General features: G+C 44.2%; 1 protein-coding gene across 1 annotated transcript in view; it reads right to left on the bottom strand.

Annotated features, from left to right (window-relative positions):
- CABP1 (calcium binding protein 1) overlaps positions 1–3,426 on the bottom strand; it is a 58,623-nt gene extending 55,197 nt beyond the window's left edge. Inside the window, exon 1 of the mRNA XM_043497999.1 lies at positions 3,343–3,426. The gene's annotated coding sequence lies outside the window, so the exon portion shown is untranslated. The remainder of the gene's footprint in view (positions 1–3,342) is intronic.
- Between the last annotated feature and the right edge of the window lie 17,707 nt (positions 3,427–21,133).

Genomic DNA, 21,133 nt, shown 5'->3' with positions numbered 1-21,133 from the left:
TCTCATTGGTCATTCTGGATCAGATGCCAGCTAGGTTACCTTAGCTTCTTAAGCCTTTACAGGTGAAAGGGTTTTGCCTCTGGCCAGGAGGGATTTTATAGTACTGTATACAGAAATGTGGTTACCCTTCCCTTTATATTTATGACAGGCCTCCAAAAGAGAGGTTCCAGAAGCAACTTGCTTTGCTTGTGTGGGCCTTGTTAGTGGACAAACAGACCCTCACTAAGGAAGGGCCTACCCCAAACACAAGATAACAGGGGATAATACCCTCTGAATTGCAGGAAAACAAGCATGTGAGAGCCCTCGCTTAGAGAAATGGGGCTGTGTGAATGGGGCAGCCCCAGTGTCTGCCTGCGACGTGATGAGCGATGGGGGAATTTAACAGCAGGGCCAGGAGTCAGGGGAAGAGTCAGGATTAAAGAGAAGAAAAGAACAACAGGGAGAGAGGGAGTATGAATCTGATGCTGTAGGAGAGAGACAGGCAAGGTCTGGGAAGCAGGTCTCCTTGGTGTGCAAGAAGCAGGACTGTGGGGAAGAAAATGAGGGTATCATTTGATGCTGGACTCCTGAAATGGAGTGTTTCAGGAAACATGAACTAAGGAAACTTGTTCTTCTGTTTCTCACAAATTACCCTGGATGATAGTGATAGATCTCATGAGTGACATCTGGGAAAGCGAGCTCTGTGTAACAGTGAGTGAGGCCAATGGGACAACCTGGCAGTTCTCTTCAGTAATATCTGGTGAGAGAACTGAAGCCATGGTTTTGCTGGTGGTTCACAAGGGGAGCTATACCTGTGAATAAAAGAGGGAAAACACGTGGGTGGCAATGGTTTGAAAAGAAATAAAATCCAGCAGGAACAATGAGGCTCATGATGGAATCAGAATAGTCAGGGTCTCAGCTCATTCAGTTTCTCAAAACTCAGTCATTCAATACTTTGGCTAAAATACAGCAGAGATCACCCACTCACTGCAAGTGGCTCCCTGATGCTGTACAGTGCTATAGCAGAGGTGATGCAGTCATGTCTTGGTGATGAAGGCTCCTGGGTACTGTGCTGTGATACAGAAGAGGTGGTGGATGTTTTTCTAACAGAAAAAGTGATGTAGTCATGTCTCAGTGATGGAGAGTCCTGAGTAATGCAGTCATGACAGGGTGATACAATAATCCTGTTGGAATGTTTCCCACTTAGTTTTATATCAACTGCCTTTGCATTTATTCCTCCAGTTTTTAATTTACCACCAGAACAAGAAAGCCTCCTCTGTGATATGTTAATGTCTTTATTCTCATATAGCTTAAAACTTGACCTACTTCTGAGTTTTCCAAGTTCATCATGAGCAGCCTCATCATTCAACTGTTCTAAATTCATGTTGCCTGGCAGCATTTTGTCTTGAAGAGATTTTTTTTCTCTAAACAGAAGAGAGGCTTTCCAAAGAAGAAGCACCTTGAAAAGTCCCCTATCCTCCCTCTACCCTTGCTCTTTAGTGCCTTGAAAAGTTACTCCAGCTCTCCACCCATGAGCTTTGGAAAGCCAACTCTCCTTCCCATTCCCACTTCTGACTTCTCCGTCTCATTATCACTTCTTCTCCCCTCCCTTCACAAGAATTGCAGTGGAGAGACTGGTTTCAGAGTAGCAGCCGTGTTAGTCTGTATTCTCAAAAAGAAAAGGAGTACTTGTGGCACCTTAGAGACTAACAAATTTATTAGAGCATAAGCTTTCGTGAGCTACAGCTCACTTCATCGGATGTCTCTCTTGCCTTGCTTCTATGTCAATGCCTGAAAACTAAAAACCCCATTCCCTCCCTTCCACAACCCCAACACCTACACAAGACAGATTCACCATCCCTTCCCTCCTCTATCAACCCAGCACTTGAAAAGGACCTATCTGCATTACCATAGTCCTTTATATTCCTTACAGAATTTATGGGGTATCCAACCTGTGATGGGTTGGATCACAGAAACCCCCTGGGAGCTGCCACCTGATGTGCCAAGACTATTTCTGCCCCTGCTTTCCTGCCCTGGCAGCTTAGGACTTCAGTGCCCTGCCTGGTTTGAGCCAGGCCCATTAGCTTGGTGTAAACCCAGAGCCAGGTCTGAACCACGTCCCCTAACCGCTGTAGGCTTAACTGAAAGCAGCTTACAGAAGTGTTCCTGTCCTTGACACTCAGATGCTCAACTCCCAATGGGGTCCAAACCCCAAATAAATCCGTTTTATCCTATATAAAGCTTATACAAGGTAAACTCATACATTGTTCGCCCTCTATAACACTGATAGAGAGATATGCACAGCTGTTTGCCCCCAGTATTAATACATACTCTGGGTTAACTAATAAGTAAAAAGTGATTGTATTAAATATAGAAAGTAGGATTTAAGTGATTCCAAGTAGTAACAGACAGAACAAAGCGAATTACCAAGCAAAATCAAATAAAACACGCAAGTCTATGTCTAATCAAACTGAATACAGATAAAATTCTTACCAGTTCCAGTAAGCTCTTTTACAGACTAGTCTATTTCTAGTCTGGGTCCAACAATCACTCACACCCCTTGTAGTTACTGTCCTTTGTTCCAGTTTCTTTCAGGTATCCTTGCGGGTGGAAAGACTACCTCCTTAGCTAGCTGAAGACAAAATGGAGGGGTCTCCCATGGGCTTAAATAGACTTTCTCTTGTGGGTGGAGACCCCCTCCTCTCTCCTATGCAAAGTCCAGCTCCAAGATGGAGTTCTGGAGTCATCTGGGCCAGTCACATGTCCATGCATGACTCACAGTTTTTACAGGCAGCAGCCATTGCCCACATGGTACCTTGAATGTCTCCAGGAAGACTTCTTATGTGGATTGGAGCCTTCCAAGACGCATTGTTCCTTAAGCGCTTCTTGATTGGGCACTTAACTTTGAGAATTCCTTTCTCCAGGAACTGACCAAATGCTCTACTAAGGTTATTTAGATATCAAGCCAGTACATGGCCAATATTCATAACTTCGAATACAAAAATGATACATGCATACAAATAGGATTAATAGATTCAGTAGATCATAACCTTTACATAGATATGTTACATGGCATATGTAGCATAGAACATATTCCAGTTATGTCATATATATTCATAAGCATATTTCCATAAAGCCTTACCGTCACACAACCCATTCCATCTTATTTCCTTTTTACACTGACAAAAACCTTGGTTAATGCAGAGTTAAGGTTTTCCAGCAGAATGTTGAGTTTAGCAAAACTCAAACTTGTGAAAACTAGGAAATTAAGGTATTTCTAACTCACTTCTGAAATCCAGGAAAACCAGAGTTAACAACCTTAACTCTGCTCCGCTGAAGCTGTCAGTAACCAGTGGGAATTACCTGTATGCATTCCAGCTGCATTCACTGTATTAAGTGTAGTGCAGAAGAGCTGTGATTGTGCTAGGAGATGATTTGAGGGGCTGTGGCCCTCTGGGGTGTATGTGAGCCCCTCTCCCTGATCCTTGGCTGTGTCAAAGGATCAAAGGAAAGAGATATAGGCTTGAGAGATATAGTATGCCTCATTTCAGTGCTGCATTATGTAAGCTGTGTCAGCAGTAGGAAACAGGGGATTGACTGCAGTTAGGTAAAATTCAGCAGATGTGTTCTTTCTATGGCGTAGGCTAAGTGCTGAATTTAAGACAGGTGTAAGTAGCTCCTATTCAGTACAGCACAAAGGCAGGGTGTGCGTATGTGTTATGGGTGAATTGGGGCATTGCTTAAAGTGGGCAGAGTCTGCTATAACAAAGGTTGTGTTACAACTGGTTAGGTGCATCCCAGGAGTGTATTTCCTATGGCTGTATGCACGTCCCAATCCCTGCTGAAATGTGCTATGATGGCTGAGCAAATGAATTTCGTGGGTCAATTCCACAGCATCTGTTCCAAGCCCAGGTCTCTATTTAATAGTGGAAGAGGGGCAGATTAGTCAAATCCCTGGTACCTGATGAATTCCTTAGCAACATTTTCTCACATTTCTAATTAAGGGGATTTTATTTAAAATCTTGAAAAATATTCCCTCTCCTACTTTATTTATAAAATGACAAATTTAGCACTTTGCTCCTTTTGTTCTATTTGGAGGCTGGTGCAATTTATTTTAGATGTAGCTCAGCTGTAATCCTGTTACCTGCCACTCAGACTGAGAGGCATGCTGTAAAAAAGGGAAAAATAAAGAGACATCGCCGAAGGGAGGGAATCGATGCAGTCCCTCATAGTCTTTGTGAGGTCACTAAAGGACACAAGACTCAACACAGGATCTCCAAAAGCTCCTCTGTAAGTCAAACATGGGTCCTGTGAAGGCTCACAGCCCAACTTTCCAACCCCTTGGCTGGCTGCCCTTGCCACTTTGTGGTCTCTACTGCTTCGTCTTCCATCATTTTTTCTTGTGACAGAGGTGACCTTAGCCAAAGATTCTGGGACTGATTCTCAGCTCATGTAAATGAGTGTAGCTCCACTGATTTCAGTGAAGAGATACAGATTTACATCAGCTCACAATCTGGCTCTCTGTCTCCATGCAAATATTCTTTGCCATAAAGAGTGACAACAACAAAATGGAGAAAATACAGGGCACATAAAAATAAAACTCTGCACATCTCTAGTGCCTGATGTACAGGGCTCTCAGAATGCTGAATTTAAGCATCACAACACCCTATCGGAAAGACAACTATTATCCCCATTTTACAGATGGGGAAACTGAGATACAAAAAGGCAAAGTTTCAGAGTAGCAGCCATGTTAGTCTGTATCCGCAAAAAGAAAAGGAGTACTTGTGGCACCTTAGAGACTAACAAATTTATCTGACATAAGCTTTCGTGAGCTACAGCTCACAAAAGCTTATGCTCAAATAAATTTGTTAGTCTCTAAGGTGCCACAAGTACTCCTTTTTTTAAAAAGGGGAAGTGACTTTCCATGTGGTCAGACAGCGAGTCAGAAGACTGGGGAAAAGCTACGAGTCCTGATTGCCAATTCCCTGCATTAAGCACTAGATAAACCATCCCTCTAAAGGAGCTGGATATCCCAGCCTCTCACCTAATCTCTTCTATCCTATTCTCAGCTAAGTCAACACTTACTGCAGTGCCACTGACCTGCCCCAATCAAGAAGAATGGGCTGGGTACAAGTAGAATCCTAAGTACACACAGGTCTCTGAACATCACTGTGGCAGCAACACATGCTTTTCAGATAATGCAGCTGCCCGTTTTAATACAGTTGCCAGTTTGCAAAGAACTCCAGGGAACTACAGCCCACAAAGGTGGCATGCTCTTAACTTCACACTGGGCAGCATGACAAAACACAAAGAACTGAATCCTTCTCTCGTTTACGATGGTGCAACCTCCCATGATTAGGGTGACCAGACAGCAAATGTGAAAAATCGGGACAGGGGTGGGGTGTAATAGGAGCCTATGTAAGAAAAAGACCCAAAAATCAGGACTGTCCCTATAAAATCGGGACATCTGGTCACCCTACCCATGATGCCAATGGGGTTGGGCCAACCTAAGGAAGAGGAGCATTTGGCCTGAGAGGAGGAAGTGCTCAGGACAGAGTCCTCACTCTGACCACTGGGCAGCAGGCAGAGGTAGCTGGCAGTCAACAGTGGCGGGTCAAGCCCCAAGAGGCACATTAATATCTCTTTTTAATTATCAAGATGGGCTGGCAGCAGGATCCTGATGGGCTATCGGGGAGGCACAAGACTCAGCACGGGGAGCTCTATGTTAGGGGAAAGATGTAGATCGAAAAAACCGGTGCCCTAAACACATGTAAAGACCAGCTCTGAACAGACTGGTCTTTTGCAGTTTGGCCTCTCTGGCCACTGAAAACTCAATCTCAAACCCCCAAGGGGCATGCTCATCTCTGTCCCAAGACTGCAAGGTTCCTACATCCTCCTGTAGTTATGCAGAACAACCTCAGAGATTAAAGACACTGGGTGAGCAAAATAGTCATTGCCCAGAGAGGAAATGTAGCCCTCAAGGAGCAGCTGGAGCAATGGGGCTGCAGCCATCAGAAAGGCCTGGGCTCTCAGGTCTCCAGGTGAGAAATCAGCAATGGAAGAGACCTATTGGCATGACTGTTCTTTATGGGACTGACACTTGTGGGACACCTTCTAGCTCCCTCCCCACCTCTGGCAAGGCACTTCTTTCCCACCCCTTCCAGATATCCATGTCGTCTCCTCCTTGTGATGAACACTCAGGACATGGTGACCCCTCCCTTATCTACCCATGGGTCACCACAGTCTCTGGTGACTTCCCCTATGGCCAGAAAACCAAGAAGTGGAGGAATACAATTAAAGAATTAATTCTCCAGCGTCAGAGTGGACTACAGTTGGGCAATGGCACGCTGGCTTGCAGATCAGGGGTGGGGGGCAGAGATGACCTACTGCAGTCCCTGGAACACTATGGCTCTACAAGACCACAAAAACTGCCTGCCTTTAGACTACTTAGTCCATACTCTGGAAGCTAGTGCAGCATTGTGTCCTTACACCAGATTTCTAGTGCTGTATACAACATTGTTTCAAATGCCCCAGTGTGGATTCCTGTAGAGGGCACATCGACCCTTTCAGATCACATATTTTCTCAGTTCTGCCTCAATGTGACTAGACCTGCTGTGATCATTCCATGCACATGGTTTAGGAATAGAAAGATAGCCAGACTTCCTTGGCAGGCTCTGTCATAGAATCATAGAAGATTAGGGTTGGAAGAGACCTCAGGAGGTCATCTAGTCCAACCCCCCCCTGCTCAAAGCAGGACCAACACCAACTAAATCATCCCAGGCAGTGCTTGTCAAGCCGGGCCTTAAAAACCTTTAAGGATGGAGATTCCACCCCCTCTCTAGGTAACCCACTCCAGTGCTTCACCACCCTCCTAGTGAAATAGTGTTTCCTAATATCTAACCTAGACCTCCCCCACTGCAACTTGAGACCATCTGCCATCTGCCACCACTGAGAACAACTGAGCTCCATCCTCTTTGGAACCCTCCTTCAGGTAGTTGAAGGCTGCTATCAAATCCCCCCTTACTCTTCTCTTCTGCAGACTAAACAAGCCCAGTTCCCTCAGCCTCTCCTTGTAAGTCATGTGCCCCAGCCCCCTGATCATTTTTGTTGCCCTCCGCTGGACTCTCTCCAATTTGTCCACATCCCTTCTGTAGTGGGGGGACCAAAACGGGATGCTGTATCCAGATGTTGCCTCACCAATGCCTAATAGAGAGGAATAATCACTTCCCTCAATCTGCTGGCAATGCTCCTACTAATGCAGCCCAATATGCCAGCAACAAGGGCACACTGCTGACTCATATCCAGCTTCTCATCCATCCAGGTCCTTTTCTGAAGAACTGCTGCTTAGCCAATCGGTCCCCAGCCTGTAGGAGTGCATAGGATTTTTCCGTCCTAAGTGCAGGAATCTGCACTTGTCCTTGTTAAATCTCATCAGATTTCTTTTGGCCCAATCCTCCAATTTGTCTAGGTCACTCCAGACCCTAATCCCTACCCTCCAGTGTATCTACCTCTCCCCCCAGTTTAGTATCATCCGCAAACTTGCTGAGGGTGCAATCTATCCCATCATCCAAATCATTAATAAAGATGTTGAACAAAACTGGCCCAGGACCGACCCCTGGGGCACGCCACTCGATACCGGCTGCCAATTAGACATAGAGCTGTTGATCACTACTCACTGAGCCCAACAATCTAGCTAGCTTTCTATCTACGTTATAGTCCATTCATCCAATGCATACTTTTTTAACTTGCTGGCAAGAATACTGTGGGACACCGTATCAAAAGCTTTGCTAAAGTCAAGATATATCACGACCACTGCTTTCCTCATATCCACAGAGCCAGTTATCTCATCACAGAAGGCAACCAGGTTGGTCAGGCATGACTTGCCCTTGGTGAATTCATGTTAACTGTTCCTGATCTCCTTCCTCTCCTCTAAGTGCTTCAGAACGGTTTCCTTGAGGACCATTTTTTCCAGGGACTGAGGTGAGGCTGACTGGTCTGTAGTTCCAGTTGTGTTTTGGCCTTCCTGATTACACCCCTGCATGTTTTTATACTCTTTTCTAGTCATCTGACCAAATTTCCACTTCTTGTAAGCATCTTTTTTGTGTTTAAGTTCACTGTTAAGCCAAGCTGGTCGCCTGCCGTAGTTGCTATTCTTTCTGTACATCAGGATTGTTTGTTCCTGTGCCCTCAGTAAGGCTTCTTTAAAATAGAGCCAGCTTTCCTGGACTCCTTTCCCCTTCATATTAGCCTCCCAGGGGATCCTGCCCATCAGTTCCCTAAGGGAGTCAAAGTCTGCTTTTCTGAAGTCCAAGGTCTGTATTTTGCTATTCTCCTTTCTTGCTTTTGTGAGGATCTTGAACTCAACCATCTCATGGTCACTTTGTAGCAGATACAGTCTCATCTCATGGAATGGTCATGAGAGGGGTTTTGGAACAAATTGATAAATTAAACAGTAATAAGTCACCAGGACCAGATGGTATTCCCCCAAGAATACCAGGAACTCAAATGTGAAATTGAAGAACTACTAAGTGTGGTATGTAATCTATCATTCAAATCAGCTTCTGTACCAGATGACTGAAGGATAGCTAATGTGACATCTATTTTTTTAAAAGGCTCCAGAGGCAATCCTGGTGGTTACAGGCTGGTAAGCCTAATTTCAGTACCCAGAAAACTGGTTGACATTATAATAAAGAATAGAATTACTAGACACATAGATGAACACGATTTGTTGGGGAAGAGTCATCATGTTTTTTGTAAAGGGAAATCATGCCTCACCTGTCTACTAGAATTTTTTGAGAGGGTCAATAAGCATGTAGACAAGGGTGATCTAGTGGATATAGTGTACTTAGATTTTCAGAAAGCCTTTGACAAGGTCCCTCACCAAAGGCTCTTAAGCACAGTAAACTGTCATGGGATAAGAGGGAAGGTCCTCTCATAAATCAGTAATTGGTTAAAAGGAAACATAGGATAGGAATAAATGGTCAGTTTTCAGAATGGAGAGAGGTAAATAATGGGGTCCCTCAGGGGTTTGTACCAGGACCAGTGCTGTTCAACATATTCATAAATGATCTGGAAAAAGGGGTAAACAGTGAGGCGGCAAAATTTGCAGATGATACAAAATTACTCAGGCTAGTTAAGTCCAAAGCAGACTGTGAAGAATTACAAAGTGATCTCAGAAAACTGAGTGACTGGGCAACAAAACGGCAGATGAAATTCAGCGGTGATAAATGCAAAGTCATGCACATTGGAAAACATAATCCCAACTATACATATAAAATGATTGGGTCTAAATTAGCTGTTACCACTCAAGAAAGAGATCTTGGAGTCATTGTGGATAGTTCTCTGAAAACATCCACTCAATGTGCAGCGGCAGTCAAAAAAGCGAACAGAATGTTGGGAATCATTAAGGAAGGGATAGATAATAAGACAGAAAATATCATATTGCTTCTGTAGAAATTCATGGTACACCCACCTCTGGAATACTGCGTGCAGATGTGGTCTCCCCATCTCAAAAAAGATACATTGGAATTGGAAAAGGTTCAGAAAAGGGCAACAAAAATTATTAGGTGTATGGAAGAGCTTCCACATTGAGAAGAGATTTATAAGACTGGGACTTTTCAGCTTGGAAAAGAGACGACTAAGGAGGTATAAGATAGAGGTCCATAAAATCATGATTGGTGTGGAGAAAGTGAATAAGGAAGTATTACTTACTCCTCATAATACAAGAACTAGGGGGTCACCAAATGAAATTAATAGGCAACAGATTTAAAACACACAAAAAGAAGTATTTCTTCACACAACGCACAGTCAACCTATGGAACTCTTTGCCAGAGGATGTTGTGAAGGCCAAGCCTATAACAGGGTTCAAAAAAGAACTAGATACATTCATGGAGGATAGGTCCATCAATGGCTATTAGCCAGTTCTTATATCAGCACCTGAAATGGTCACTTTAAAATGATGCTATACAGCTGATTATATTATAGGGTCTGTGAGGAAATGTTTTGACTGTAAATTCTGTGGGGAGGGGGACCTGTATGGAAAGAACCAAGCCCATTATGGAAATAACACAAAAATGGAGTTTGCTGGGCTCAGATGGTAAGCATGTAGGAGTTACACTGCTTAGCTCACTCTCTCATTCGCTCTTCTTCCTGCATCCTTCACTCCCTTCCACACCTCCTCTTTCTAATCCCTGCTCTGTTCCCTCACCTCTCCCAGCTGCCCATTCTACTGTACAGAGCACTGATGCACAGATTGTGCAATGACATTTTTAAAAATCGCCCTGTTGTTTGTTTGGATCATATGCAAAGCAAGTACATTTGAACAAAAGATAAACCCTCCAGATGGAGCCAAGAAGTCAAACCCAGTTGGCCAGCAGCTGGTGCCCCAATGGCATTTCCAGTGGCTTGGACATGCTGTACAGGAGTAGCAATTACTGGGGAATAGGCATTCAGAGGGAGAGAGTGCAGTCGTGCTCTGTACTCCCCACCTAATTCTGGGCTGATTTACAACAAACATGGGGCCCAAACACCGGTACCTGCTGCTGTTGGTGCCTGACAGAAAAATTTTATTCCCTATATGCTGTCCAGTGCCATTTTAACTTGTTTTAGGGCCTAGATCTATTTAGGAAGATTTGTAAGGAACTAGTTTTTCCCCTCTGCATGGGGAATCCCCGGGGCAGGGAACAGTGTGTGCAGTTGCTTAGTATTTTCATCCTCCTATTGCAGTCTCACACCAGTCAGTCACCATGATCAGCTCCAGTTGAGTAGAGATGTCTCAAATAAGCTGCAAAAAGGTAAAGCCATCTCAACTACACCTTGGACAGTACTGACCTGCTGCTCATCAGGCTCAGCCACTAAACTTAAGGTGATCACCTGCTCAGCCAGTCCCTCTCTGTTGTAGAACCTATGCACCCTTCTGATATTGAAGAAAAGGAAAGCAGCCACCACAACAGTGAGAGAGCCAGCTCTCGTGAAGTTTGACTGCTCTGCAGGGTTCTTTTAACAGATTCTCTCAATTGCTGTTTTAATACTGCTCTGCCTTTCACTGATTTTTCTGCATGGCATGACAAATATATCTAGCCCTGCTGTTGAAGCTAGTCCACTTCAGCCAGGCCTTAGGGAGCCATTGAACCATGGACTGGAGTGAACAGCCACTGTGCCCCAGGAAGAAAGGGGTGCTCAAATAGTAGCTGGAAAAAAAAATCCGTTCCTTTTTTTCCTTGGAAATTTCCTGCTTGTTTCTTTCTCTCAGTTGGGCATTTTCTTTCTGGGCAGTGGGGTGCTGTGGGGTAGGGGTAGCTATTTTATATAAGTCTAATGCTTTAAGTTGAAATCCGGCCCATAGCTGGATCTCCAAATCCTGAAGCCCTGGAAGAAAGTGAACAGGAGATGAGAGCATCCCTGAGGGAGCAAGATTTCCCCAGAGGAGCTGCTGCAGCAGCAAAGCTATTAATAAATGTTTGCAATCATTTAATTGCTCTGCTAAATTGCCATCATGCTCCTGCAGTCTCATAGTGTCAGTGCAGCTGCCTCCCGCCACCCAACCTCCCCGTGTTCATGCATGTGAGTGAGGGGGCACATCAGGAAGATGCTAATCTCTGAGGGCTGCTGCAGAGTTAGAGGGAAACCAATTCTGACAGGTGACTTTCAAAATCTCTCCTATTCAGAAGTAATCAACCTATTAGTTACATCCATTAACCATACTTTCTCCTGGCTCTCATTTACCAGTAGGTACTGCTTCTTCAAACCCAGTCACATAGCCTCTTCCAGGAGAAATATCTGCAAGTCTCTCACATCTGATCTAAGTTACAATTTTGGAGCTGGATACCTGAGCAGCCATTTCTCTTGCCAAGCAATAGCAGTGCAGCTGCAATCAGATGGAACACGCCAACTGGCAGTCACCCTAATTTAAATGTGGAAACATGAGGGAGTTCTCAACACTGGAACAATTTCCCCTGCTTTATCCAACAGAGTCCTGATCTGATGGCCTTCAGGGCACATCATGAGGCCTATGTATCTTCTCAGGCTTCTTCTAATGGGGTGAACTAATTGAGGTATAAATGGGCTAGAGAGGTATAAGTGGGTAATGTTATTTATGATGGTCAACATTGCTTCATCAAAACAAACAGAATTAATAATTTAATTATCTACTTCCTCCTTACACATCAGATTGCATCCCTGACAGGTATCACATACAGAGCAACCCACTCACATCATGGTGGGGTTCCGCTTAAAGCTTCATCCACTCCCTCCCTCAGCCCAACTCTTCATCTTTGTCCTAATTATAAGAGCATTTGATATGATCATGCTTTTTAGAAAAGATGCTACCACTTATATAATGTTCTTATTGCTTATTAATGATTTCAGCAAGGAGAGCGAGTTGCCTTGCATTGTGGGAATTATGCAAACTAAGGATGAGCCATAGATTGCTGGGCTCCACTGATTCCTTACATGGAAGCCGGATGCATGAGGATTACCATGTAATAACAGATGTAAAGGCTTTTAGTGAATGACAGGTCTGCCTCACCTACTTGAGCAAGAAGACATGACAGGCATCACATTTTGTGGTGATTAGTCTCGGGCGCTTGTCACAGACAGAGGACTTGAGGTGGAGCAACTTTAAACACCCAGCAAGAGTGATAATCCCCAGAACATCACAGCCTGAAGAGTCTGATTGCTGTTAAAAGAAAAGGAGGACTTGTGGCACCTTAGAGACTAACAAATTTATTTGAGCATAAGCTTTTGTGAGCTACAGCTCACTTCATCGGATGCATTCAGTGGAAAATACAGTGGGGAGATTTATATACACACACAGAGAACATGAAACAACATTGCCACAAGGTGCCACAAGTACTCCTTTTCTTTTTGCGAATACAGACTAACACGGCTGCTACTTTGAAACATGATTGCTGTTAGGAAAGGAATTATTATTAATTATTATTATTATTATTTAATTATTTATTATTTATTATATAAACATGATTGCTGTTAGGAAAGGAATTGTTATTATTTATTATTAATTATTTATTATTATTATTATTATCATTATGCATAATAATAAAGGAAACATCAGGCTGGATATTAGAGACATGGTATCAAGCACTGACAGCCAGAAAGTGAGCCCCATTTACATCCAGAGCCTTAAGTCCATTGTTTAATCCAAAATTACGTGTGCTCTAGCCTCTAAACACATTCACCTGTAGAAGAACAGATTATGATAAGACCATTACTAAAAAACTGATTTTGAACTTTAAAATATCCTTCGACTGGAGGATATTTTACACGTAGGACACTGTGGTACCTGTGTGGAAAGGTATAATATTCACTATCTGGAGAGTAATGTGATATTCAGTCTTGCCAGCTCTTGTGAGTTTATTGCTAGTCATGCAAAATTGGTTTTTCTTTTCCTTGAAGCCCCAGGTCCCGTCATAATGTGATTTCATGAGTTTCTTGACTTTCATTTAAAAGAAAAAGTAAGCCTTTAACCCTTATGTTTGTGGAGAAATGCTTGAAGTTGTGCCCTATATGCACCCTAAAGTTTCAGAAACCAGAAGACAAATAAAGAAACCCCCAAATTTTAAAAGTCTCATGATTTTTAAGCCAATCACATTCATTTTTATTCCCTAATTCATGAATTGTTAATGCTTGGGGCTGGCAATACTGAGTATCTTTATATAATAAAGTATAGGTGCTCACCCAGGGATCAGGGTTTTATACAGAGTAATGTGACAGCTTTTTTCAAACAAGTTAAGGGACTGTTGAGCTTGACAGTGTTTCAGTGGAGGCCAGCTAATGCTCAAAACCATCATATTATACTTTCCTACCAAAAATCCTACACTTCAAAAAAACATTAAAAATGGCACCTAGTGTAGCTACTCCAACTTCTGCCATGAGCAACACACAACTGAGGGAGTTTTGTGTTGGGATGGGGAGTGAGTTGGAGGGAACAATCAATCTGCATCTGGAGGTAAGTCTCTAGTGTAGAAAAACTCAATGTCAGCATGTCTGGAAATAATCAGTTATTTGAGCCAACCAATTCCTCACTCCCATATAAACCTTCAACATTCATTACCACCCTGCCAAAATAGGGTCACCCCTATGTGTTTTAGAAGAGGTTTGGCATTTGGTACTGGGAAGCTGAGGTATTGGGGACCATATAAGTAGACAGAATGAGATGGACAAGTCTTTTGCTAACCCTGTTATTGCACCAGCAAGTGCCTACTGTATAATTCACCCTGCCAAATTCTCAAGAGACTGAGATAACAGTGTAAGAGGAGCCACACTGTGTGTACTGCCAGCTCCTGTGGCAGTGCTGGGTGGAAACTTTGCCACCTGGGTGATTCACAGACAGAGAAAAACCTTCATTGGCTCTGGGTTAGATTCTTGACCCACCTGTGTATACTGGGTTTGAAATGAATCTGATCCACAAAATAGACTCTTGATTTGGATTTCCCATCTTAACTGTAGAGTCTGGGTTGTACTGTGAGCACGGAGTCCCTTGCAGAAGATGGTTCTCTTTGGTTGCTTGAATTTAGACACAGCCAGCCACTAGTGCTGATGTACAAAAAGCACATGCTGAAACGTGGAAAAGTGAGCTCTGCCAGGACATTTGGAAAGTAAAATCAGATTGCCCCTGTGGTGTAAGAGAGAAGAAACTGGATCTGAGGCGTAAGTTGACTTAATGGAAACTGGTTATGTCTGGAGATATTAGAGGCAAATTCATCTCTGGTGAAGGCATTGGATTTATACCAAGGATGAATATGGCCCTTCAAGCAACACAAGTGTGGGGACGGGGTTGGAACTCCTCAATCACGTAGCACCAACTATTGGGTTTCACAAGATACTCTGGAGGCTCCAGCTTAGGTGGCATGGGATAGATGACTTGGATCTATCACCCCCCAATTACTTCTCTGTGGGAGAGGGCATCTAGCTCTCCAAGGAGGCTGCTGTGTCCATCATTGGAGACCCTGGTGTAGGACCAGCCAGCAGCAGCAGGAGTCATCCCAAGTGCCATTCAAACTTCATCCCCTTGGGGCGGCTGGTTGAATCAGTCAAGCAAAGGCAACAAGACTTTTTTAGTTTGTTCCTATCCTTGTGAAGTGCAAAGCTAGAAAAGCGACAGCTATTTCCAACCCCTTTGACTCAAGTGTACACATCTTGAAAAAACTGATAATATTAAACACACAAAAAACCCACAAGCCCTCAAAAATGGGTCAGATGTCTCTGGAGCTCTCTGTCTCCAAGCTAATTACAGCAGATGCCCCCAGAAAATTGTTTCCTCTGTACTGGACCCATTGGGTTCTGGCATGTGTCCCCATGAGCTACCCAATCAGCTCAGCAGTAAGGAAAAATATGTGCTGATGTCCTCTCTTGAAGCTTCATTCACATACTGCACCTCACTCTCCTTCCCAGCGGCTCTCATTTGTTGTGGTCAGTGGGATGTTGCAACTAGAATTTGATCAAAGCTGAAACAGACAGATGGGCAGCTCTCTGTCGGAGAGGGTCAGCCATGAAATTCAGATCTGTGCACCCCAACTAGTCAGTGAATGGCATACTCTTGGCACCAACCTGACACCAGCACAAGCTGAGACCCTCCAGCTGCCAATCAGAGTCCCATCCCTACACAGCCAATCCACTGCAGCTCCCCTCCTCCCCGTCAAAGGCTGCTGCTGCTGCTGCCCTGTCAAATCCCATGTAGCAAGCACAGATTATATAAAGTCATCCCCGGATGCCTGTCCTTGTGCCATCACTCCCTGAGCTGCCTGAATGACGGATGCACAGGCAAATGGTTTTCATTGCCTTCCTCATTAGGGAAAGAAGCACTGTTGTGTGGAAGATATCACTGACTCTGGGTTGCAGAGGCTTGACAAAGAGCTGCTAAGAGAGGATTGCCCAGCTTTCAGTGATACCAGCGGAACCATTCTGCAATACGTTAGGACCCCTTACTAATACCCATATGGGAGTTTGTGGGGGGAAAGCAGAGGGCAAGAATCTGTGCATTCCCTGCTACAGAAGACTGAGCCCCTTAACTCCAACCCAAACGTGATGGGGAAGGGACAGGGCAATCTATCTATATATGTTAGGTACTTAATTATATGGGCCACATTAGCACAATACCCAAGCACCTCACAATCTGAGTATTTTTTATTTACCCTCACAACATCCTGTGAGGTATGGAAGTGCTATTATCCCCATTTTACATATGGGGAACTGAGGCAGAGACACTAAGGGCAACACCTAACTTCTAGGTGCCCTGCCACCCAGTGGAATTCACAGCCCTGAGTTAGGCAGCCAGGCTCCCTGTGCTTTGTATGGGAAGAGGTAGGAGCTTAAGAAAGGCAGTCTCAGAAGCCAACAAGCTGAGCAGGGAGCCACCTAAGCTAGCCTGGAGTGAAATGCAGAGGAAAGGGGTACAACATAGAGTCCAGATCCACAAGGTATTTAGACACCTAACTCATCTTGATCTGGGCCTTTGGTGCCTGACAGGCTGGAGGGAGCTGTCTATCTCCATTTGGAATTCTCTCCCACGAATCCTCTCCTGAAGTAGTGGTTCTCTGAATATCAGTGCCATCGAAATATTGGATTTAGTTGCCTAAAGAGGCAGTTAGGCACCGAAGACCCTTTTTGAATCTAGCCTTAAGTGATTTGCCCAGGGTCACACAGAAAGTCTGTGGTAAAGCAGGGAACTGAATCCCAGGCTCCCAGGCTAGCTCCCAAACACCATCCTTCCTTTCTAGGTTGGGTGCCTTCCCAAAAATAATCAGTAACTTAAAAATTGCCCTTGATTCAAGAAATTCAACCCGTTACCATGGCTGATATCTCTGTTTTCTGTCCTGAACCAATGGGTGATACATTGATACCAAGGAGTTCTACATCAGGGGACCTCGTACAAAAGCGGTCTTCCTGGACAGGCAGCCAGAGCGTCTTTGGAATTTATCCCCATGAGTTGTCCTTTGAAGTAAAGCCTGGAGGCTCCTTTGTTGGACACTTAATCAACGTTAGCAATTGCATCTGGACTGCCCTGGTATCCACTTGGCACTGACTAAGGTCTCAGGGTCCTGTCCCACCAGCAGGCATTGAGCCCAGTGCTATCTGAGGAGCTTGTTCTAAAAGGGAATTTGTAAGGACATTACAGCATATTGGGTATGTGGGAGTTCTCCCCATAGCATCACTGAAGTGCTCTACTCCAGCCTTACAGATGGCAAGTGGTTAAAGGGCTGCCTATTGCTGATGGGGGCTGTGTGAAGAGGAACAATTTTGGAATTCCACATAATTAATTAATAACTTGCATTTATCTTCAGAGCCATGAACAAAGATCAACTAACTAGCCCTTCTAACACCCCTCTGAGGCAGGTATTAAATATGTATTTTATACAGTGTATGTACATAGACTAAATTTGGATCAGATAAGTTGCAAAGGTCCCATACTGGGAACCGTGAACAATCCTACACTACGGCAACTAGTATCCTATCCTTCTCCCTAAGTGAATTAACTAGTTTGGAATCAGCTATGCAGAAGAGCAGCTTGAGGGCTGCTAATGAGAAGTGTGCTGCCCCTCCATTCCTGCTTAAACCTCTCACTCTGAAACAGCTTTTCTATGTTTAATAGAAGTTAAGGCTATCCAAGAGGGTGCTTTATATGGTTACCCCTTCGATATATACCAGTGAGTAAAGTATTACTATTATTCCTATTTTACATACAGACAAACATGGGACTCAACAGTTTAGGCTCAAATCATCAAGGTGGTCTCTAATTTTAGATGTCTCAATTATTGAAAGCCTAGCTTTAAACACCTTGAACCTGATTTTCAGACATGCTGAGCCTACCTCCCATTCACTTGAACTGGCATTTAGGATGCTCAGCCCTGTGAAAACATTTTTGCCAAAGTGATGAGCCCAAGACCACGTTTTCAGTCAGCGAAACAGAGCCCAGGAGTCCTGACTCCCAGCCCCCTGCTCTAACCACTAGACCATGGCCTCTCAAACAAACTTTCCACATGGCAGGATAAAAAGGAAAGGCTTTGAAGATGCTCTGAGCAACGTCTCTGGCAGTTCCAGCAGATAACCCAACAAGTACAGGCCCTCAGCAGCCTAGGCAGATACTCTCTCAGCTCTGCCACTATAACAGAAAGGGGACAAAGGAAAAATGGGTGTTGTGCCCGTTTTAAAAAAAGAAATCATAAGACATCACATCCTCTTTCACTTGAAGAAGCTTCCTGTTAATTAGTGACTAGCTTGAAAGGCTAATGAGCAGCAGTGACATGTGAGCTACTAAGCAGGATCTGCTTTTATTCTGAAGTGTAAAGGTCAGGACAGACTTGTTATTGATCTGAGGGCCCTGAGCTCAAGGGGAAAGGGTGGGAGGGGAGAGATGGGGAATGAGGAATGAAAGAAAGGGACCAGAAGCTTCAGAGTAGCCGCCGTGTTAGTCTGTATTTGCAAAAAGAAAAGGAGTATTTGTGGCATCCGATGAAGTGAGCTGTAGCTTATGCTCAAATAAATTTGTTAGTCTCTAAGGTGCCACAAGTACTCCTTTTCTTTTTGGACCAGAAGCTGAGAGTGGACTTCCCAGCCCTTAAAATGAAAGTCTGTGCAGAAGCCAATGTGCCTGAAGAATGTGCTCTTCTGTCTCAGTGACCTTGCAAAATGAGAAACAGAACAAAAAGCTTCAGGCAACAGCAGACGGAGGCTTTAAAAGGCAGTTTTAATTTTAGACAGATTGTTTTGTATGTTCAATCATGGGGTTATTTTGGGATAAAATGTACTTACACTGGAACAAGATTAAAGAGTTATTTTTAGCCCCCCAATATACCTGGGACTTAAAATAATAACAAGGCCTCTAAATCCAAACCAATTCTTCCCACCCTGGAAGCACACCCTCAGCCCACCGAGGTGACTATGCACAAGAAAAAAATTCCATTCTCCACCTTCTGCTCTCTCAGTGTTAATACTACTAGTGCACTGCACTCAGAGCACACCCTTGATTCAAGGATCTCAAAGCCCTTGACAATCTTTAATTAAGTCTCACAACACCCCAGTGAGGCGGACAAGTATTCTTAGCTCTGCATGGAAAATGGAGACACAAAGCTGTGTGTACCAGAAAGACAGTGGTAGAGTGAGGAGCAGAACTTAGATCGCCAGTTCCTAGTCCTGAGCGGTAACCACTACACTTGCTAGCAGTACCCTTTTCAGCCTTAACTTGCAGTTATGAGGAAGACATTTGCATTATGTCATATCACACTGCAGTCCTTCTGGGATTCCTCTCTCCTTGAGCTGCCAGCCCATCAGATGCTGATGAGTGCTCCCTCTGATCTTTTTGGGCTGGTCTGCTCAAAAGGATCCAGGTATCAGATGCCAAGGACACCACCCAGTTGTGGAATCTGGTATCTGATCCCCAAGCTGATCTTCCCACACACACACACAATGATCAGAAGCAATTGACTGGAGATAGAGAGGGATGGATGCACAGCAGGATGGGCAAACTGATTGGAAGGACAGATGGATTAGAAACACCAATCTAAAAATCCCAGACAGAGCCTTACTGCTATTTTCAACAGCTGTCCTGGGCCAGTCAGTTACCTGACACTGGTCTGGTCTACACTATAGAGCAGGGATTGGCAACCTTTGGCATGCGGCCTGTCAGGGTAAGCCCCTGGCGGGCTGGGCTGGTTTGCTACATGCCGTGTCCGCAGGTTCAGCCAATCGTGGCTCCCACTGGCCGTGGTTCGCTGTCGCAGGCCAATGGAGGCTGTGGGAAGGGCAGCCAGCACATCCCTCAGCCTGCGCCACTTCCCACAGCCCCCATTGGCCTGGGACAGCAAACCACGGCCAGTAGGAGCCGCAATCGGCCAAATTGGCCCGTCCCGTCAGGGACTTACCCTGATGGGCCATGTGCCAAAGGTTGCCGATCCCTGCTCTAGAGTCAGGTCTACACTAAAATGTCGTTCCCACTGATGTAACTCGCCCACTACACCCACTGAATAACTCCACCTGCACAACGGGGTATAATCAATGTCGATATAGTGAGGTCGACACAGTGTCAGTAGACACTGCGTTCCTTACATCGACTGTTGCTGCCTTTCAGAAGCCGTCCCATAATGCCTCACACTGACAGTTAAATCTTGTTCCTGGTGAGGACATGCACTGCTGACACAAGGAGTGTAGTGTGGACATGCAAAAGTGATTTAATTACTGCAGTGGCTGTATGTCGAAGTAACTTAGCTTGACATAATTTTTACTGTAGGCATACCCTTACACTTTGTCTACACTAGAACTTCCTTCGGTATAACCTACATCACTCAAGGGTGTGAATAATCCAGAGAAGCTCTCCCACCAACATAGCTACCACCTCTTGTGGGAGGTGGAATAATTAAGCCGATGGGAGATCTCTCTCCTGTCAGCTTGGACCATATTCACCAGAAGTACTACAGAAACACAGCAGCGCTTTTGGTGTAGATGTAGCCTTAATCTAGAGCCAAACTGGCTATATCAGGAGATCATGTTTTAACATCATTAGATCTTACATTATGACCAAATAGTGTTATATGCATGTTACAGACTCATATTAAAAAACAAAGCTCTAATATGGCTTGGTGACATGGTTATTACCTGGTTTAGTTGTAGCTATACAGGAAAGATCAAACTGCATTATAACAAGGATAGAGCACTATTATATTACAATCTGACTCTTAAACCCATTACTTTAGCTGCATTGATTGGGGCCAGGAGGTATTATGAGGGATGCACAGAACAGATATTCCCATCACAAAGTTGCTCCAGTTCTGCCTTCTTCCTCTCACTGGGTTCCATCTGCTATATTCCCAGCTCTGTCACTAACTCACTGAGAGCAAGTCACTTAACCTCTTTGTGCCTTTGACCCTTTCTGGGACTTGAACAAGTCACTTAGTGTCTATGTATCTCAGTTTCTCCTTCTGTAAATGAGGATAAGAATAATAGAGATAAGCCAATAATGAGGAAAACATTCACAAATATTCATTCAAACTTGAAAGTTAATTTTGATTTAACCATGTTCACATCCCTTTACATTCACTGCCCATGAATACTTAACTGCCACAAATCCTCATGAAAAATTAATTTTAATAGTATATTCACTTGTAAATATCACATTTTGCACTGGTTTGGTTAGTTACATAAG

The sequence above is a fragment of the Dermochelys coriacea genome, chromosome 15 (genome assembly GCF_009764565.3).
Source record: "Dermochelys coriacea isolate rDerCor1 chromosome 15, rDerCor1.pri.v4, whole genome shotgun sequence".
NCBI classification, from domain to species: domain Eukaryota; kingdom Metazoa; phylum Chordata; order Testudines; family Dermochelyidae; genus Dermochelys; species Dermochelys coriacea.
Note: the sequence above shows the minus strand (reverse complement) of the source record. Positions and strands in the feature narration are given on the sequence as shown.